Below are 5,000 nucleotides of genomic sequence, written 5' to 3'. Positions count from 1 at the left end.
GGAGCCCTTACCCCGGGCCGCGCGGCCGGGGAAACGTCGCTCGGTCCTCAGAGGGTCCCGAAAACCCTGTCGCCAGAAATCTCCGCGGGCACGCCCGAGCCGCGAGTGCCTGCCGGACTTTGGTCGGCAGGCCCCGGGATCTCCCCGACCTCCTGGAACCGCTTCCCGGGCAGGCGCGTCAAATTCGACCCCATCGGGACTTCCGCGCCTATACTTACAATGGGTAGACCTGGGCTCCCCGCGGGACTTTGCCTCCGGAGGGCCCGGGCCTCTCCGGCCAGGCTTTCGACGGGTAGACCTGGGCTCCCCGCGGGACTTTGCCCCCGGGGAGCCCGCTGCTACCCGGCTGTACCTGCGACGGGTAGACCGGGGCTCCCCGCGGGACTCTGTGCCGGGCCCAGCCCGTGTGGGCCTGGGCCCGGGCCCCCTGCCGGACGGGGCGGCACCCGGCCCGGGCACGCCGCGTCTCCCCGTGGGGAGCGCTGACTCCGGCAGCCCAAGCCGAAGAAGCCTTCCCCCTATACCCGGGAGGGCACGCCCGAGTCGGGTGCGACGTGCGGCCCCAGGATCCGCCCGACCTCCTGGAACCGCTTCCGGGGCACGCTCGTCACATTGGACCCCCATCGGGACAACTTCCCCGTATACCCGGGAGGACACGCCCGAGTCGGGCGTGCCGTCCGGACGCCCGGGGTTCGGCCCCAGGATCCGCCCGACCTCCTGGAACCGCTTCTGGGGCACGCTCGTCACATTCGACCCCCATCGGGACACCTTCCCCATATGCCCGGGAGGACGCGCCCGAGTCGGGTGAGCCGTCCGGACGCGCGGGGTTCGGCCCCAGGATCCGCCCGACCTCCTGGAACCGCTTCTGGGGCACGCTCGTCAAATTCGAGCCCCATCGGGACACCTTCCCCATATACCCGGGAGAACACGCCCGAGGCGGGTGTGCCGTCCGGACAACCGGGGTTCGGCCCCAGGATCCGCCCGACCTCCTGGAACCGCTTCTGGGGAACGCGCGTCAAATTCGACCCCATCGGGACTTCCGCGCCTATACTTACAATGGGTAGACCTGGGCTCCGAGCGCCCGTACTTAGAACGGGTAGACCGGGGCTCCCCGCGGGACTCGGCGCTGCGCCCAGCCCGGGTAGGGTAGGGTAGGCCTGGGCCCCGTGAAGGACGGGGCGGCACACTGCCCGGGCGCGCCTGGGCTCCCCCGTGCGGAGCGCTGACTTCCGGAGCCCAAGCCGAAGACGCCTTCCCCCCCTCTAACCGGGAGGGAACGCCCGAGTCGGGTGAGCCGTCCGGACGCGCGGGGTTCGGCCCCAGGATCCGCCCGACCTCCTGGAACCGCTTCTGGGGCACGCTCGTCACATTCGAGCCCCATCGGGACACCTTCCCCATATACCCGGGAGAACACGCCCGAGGCGGGTGTGCCGTCCGGACAACCGGGGTTCGGCCCCAGGATCCGCCCGACCTCCTGGAACCGCTTCTGGGGAACGCGCGTCAAATTCGACCCCATCGGGACTTCCGCGCCTATACTTACAATGGGTAGACCTGGGCTCCCGCCGCCTATGCTTAGAATGGGTAGACCTGGGCTCCTCGCGCCTATACTTACAATGGGTAGACCTGGGCTCCTGCCGCCTATACTTGCAATGGGTAGACCTGGGCTCCTTCCGCCTATACTTACAATGGGTAGACCTGGGCTCCCGCCTCCTATGCCTACAGTGGGTAGACCTGGGCTCCTCCCGCCTATGCTTAGAATGGGTAGACCTGGGCTCCCGCCGCCAATACTTACAATGGGTAGACCTGGGCTCCTCCCGCCTCCTATACTTACAAAGGGTAGACCTGGGCTCCTCGCGCCTATACTTAGAATGGGTTGACCGGGGCTCCTGCCGCCTATACTTACAATGGGTAGACCTGGGCTCCTCGCGCCTATACTTAGAATGGGTTGACCGGGGCTCCTGCCGCCTATACTTAGAATGGGTAGACCTGGGCTCCTGCCGCCTGTACTTAGAATGGGTAGACCTGGGCTCCTCGCGCCTATACTTAGAATGGGTAGACCTGGGCTCCTGCCGCCTATACTTACAATGGGTAGACCTGGGCTCCTTCCGCCTATACTTACAATGGGTAGACCTGGGCTCCCGCCTCCTATGCCTACAGTGGGTAGACCTGGGCTCCTCCCGCCTATGCTTAGAATGGGTAGACCTGGGCTCCCGCCTCCAATACTTACAATGGGTAGACCTGGGCTCCTCGCGCCTATACTTACAATGGGTAGACCTGGGCTCCCGCCGCCTATACTTACAATGGGTAGACCTGGGCTCCTCGCGCCAATGCTTAGAATGGGTAGACCTGGGCTCCCGCCTCCTATGCTTACAGTGGGTAGACCTGGGCTCCTCGCGCCTATGCTTAGAATGGGTAGACCTGGGCTCCTGCCGCCTATACTTAGAATGGGTAGACCTGGGCTCCTTCCGCCTATACTTACAATGGGTAGACCTGGGCTCCTGCCGCCTCTACTTAGAATGGGTAGACCTGGGCTTCCAGCGCCTATCCTTACAGTGGGTAGACCTGGGCTCCCGCCGCCAATACTTACAATGGGTAGACCTGGGCTCCTCGCGCCTATACTTAGAATGGGTTGACCGGGGCTCCTGCCGCCTATACTTAGAATGGGTAGACCTGGGCTCCTGCCGCCTATACTTACAATGGGTAGACCTGGGCTCCTCGCGCCTATACTTAGAATGGGTAGACCTGGGCTCCTGCCGCCTATACTTAAAATGGGTAGACCTGGGCTCCCGCCTCCTATGCCTACAGTGGGTAGACCTGGGCTCCTCCCGCCTATGCTTAGAATGGGTAGACCTGGGCTCCCGCCTCCAATACTTACAATGGGTAGACCTGGGCTCCTGCCGCCTATACTTACAATGGGTAGACCTGGGCTCCCGCCTGCTATGCTTACAGTGGGTAGACCTGGGCTCCTGCCGCCTGTGCTTAGAACGGGTAGACCTGGGCTCCTGCCGCCTATACTTGCAATGGGTAGACCTGGGCTCCCAGCGCCTATACTTAGAATGGGTAGACCTGGGCTCCTGCCGCCTATACTTGCAATGGGTAGACCTGGGCTCCCAGCGCCTATACTTACAGTGGGTAGACCTGGGCTCCCGACGCCTATACTTACAATGGGTAGACCTGGGCTGCTCGCGCCTCTACTTACAATGGGTAGACCTGGGCTCCTGCCGCCTATACTTGCAATGGGTAGACCTGGGCTCCCAGCGCCTATACTTACAGTGGGTAGACCTGGGCTCCCGCCGCCTATACTTACAGTGGGTGGACCTGGGCTCCTGCCGCCTATACTTACAATGGGTAGACCTGGGCTCCTGCCGCCTATGCTTAGAACGGGTAGACCTGGGCTCCTGCCGCCTATATTTACAATGGGTAGACCTGGGCTCCTGCCGCCTATATTTACAATGGGTAGACCTGGGCTCCCGCCGCCTATACTTACAATGGGTAGGCCTGGGCTCCCGCCGCCTATGCTTACAATGGGTAGACCTGGGCTCCTCGCGCCTCTACTTAGAATGGGTAGACCTGGGCTCCCGCCGCCTATGCTTAGAATGGGTAGACCTGGGCTCCTGCCGCCTATGCTCGGAATGGGAAGACCTGGGCTCCCTCCTCCTGTGCTTACAGTGGGTAGACCTGGGCTCCTGCCGCCTGTGCTTAGAACGGGTAGACCTGGGCTCCTGCCGCCTATGCTCAGAATGGGTAGACCTGGGCTCCCGCCTCCTATGCTTACTGTGGGTAGACCTGGGCTCCTCCCGCCTATGCTTTGAACGGGTAGACCTGGGCTCCTGCCGCCTGTGCTTAGAACGGGTAGACCTGGGCTCCTGCCGCCTATGCTCGGAATGGGTAGACCTGGGCTCCCGCCTCCTATGCTTACAGTGGGTAGACCTGGGCTCCTCCCGCCTATGCTTAGAATGGGTAGACCAGGGCTCCTCGCGCCTATACTTAGAATGGGTTGACCGGGGCTCCCGCCGCCTATACTTACAATGGGTTGACCTGGGCTTCCAGCGCCTATCTTTACAGTGGGTAGACCTGGGCTCCTGACACCTATGCTCAGAATGGGTAGGCCTGGGCTCCCGCCTCCTATGCTTACAGTGGGTAGACCTGGGCTCCTGCCGCCAATACTTACAATGGGTAGACCTGGGCTCCCGCCGCCTATGCTTAGAATGGGTAGACCTGGGCTCCTGCCGCCTATGCTCGGAATGGGAAGACCTGGGCTCCCTCCTCCTGTGCTTACAGTGGGTAGACCTGGGCTCCTGCCGCCTGTGCTTAGAACGGGTAGACCTGGGCTCCTGCCGCCTATGCTCAGAATGGGTAGACCTGGGCTCCCGCCTCCTATGCTTACTGTGGGTAGACCTGGGCTCCTCCCGCCTATGCTTTGAACGGGTAGACCTGGGCTCCTGCCGCCTGTGCTCAGAACGGGTAGACCTGGGCTCCTGCCGCCTATGCTCGGAATGGGTAGACCTGGGCTCCCGCCTCCTATGCTTACAGTGGGTAGACCTGGGCTCCTCCCGCCTATGCTTAGAATGGGTAGACCAGGGCTCCTCGCGCCTATACTTAGAATGGGTTGACCGGGGCTCCCGCCGCCTATACTTACAATGGGTTGACCTGGGCTTCCAGCGCCTATCTTTACAGTGGGTAGACCTGGGCTCCTGACACCTATGCTCAGAATGGGTAGGCCTGGGCTCCCGCCTCCTATGCTTACAGTGGGTAGACCTGGGCTCCTGCCGCCAATACTTACAATGGGTAGACCTGGGCTCCCGCCGCCTATGCTTAGAATGGGTAGACCTGGGCTCCTGCCGCCTATGCTCGGAATGGGAAGACCTGGGCTCCCGCCTCCTGTGCTTACAGTGGGTAGACCTGGGCTCCCGCCGCCTATACTGACAGTGGGTGGACCTGGGCTCCCGCCGCCTATATTTACAATGGGTAGACCTGGGCTCCTGCCGCCTATGCTTAGA

This window comes from Tiliqua scincoides, chromosome 14 (assembly GCF_035046505.1).
Source record: "Tiliqua scincoides isolate rTilSci1 chromosome 14, rTilSci1.hap2, whole genome shotgun sequence".
In the NCBI taxonomy this organism is placed as follows: domain Eukaryota; kingdom Metazoa; phylum Chordata; class Lepidosauria; order Squamata; family Scincidae; genus Tiliqua; species Tiliqua scincoides.
Note: the sequence above shows the minus strand (reverse complement) of the source record.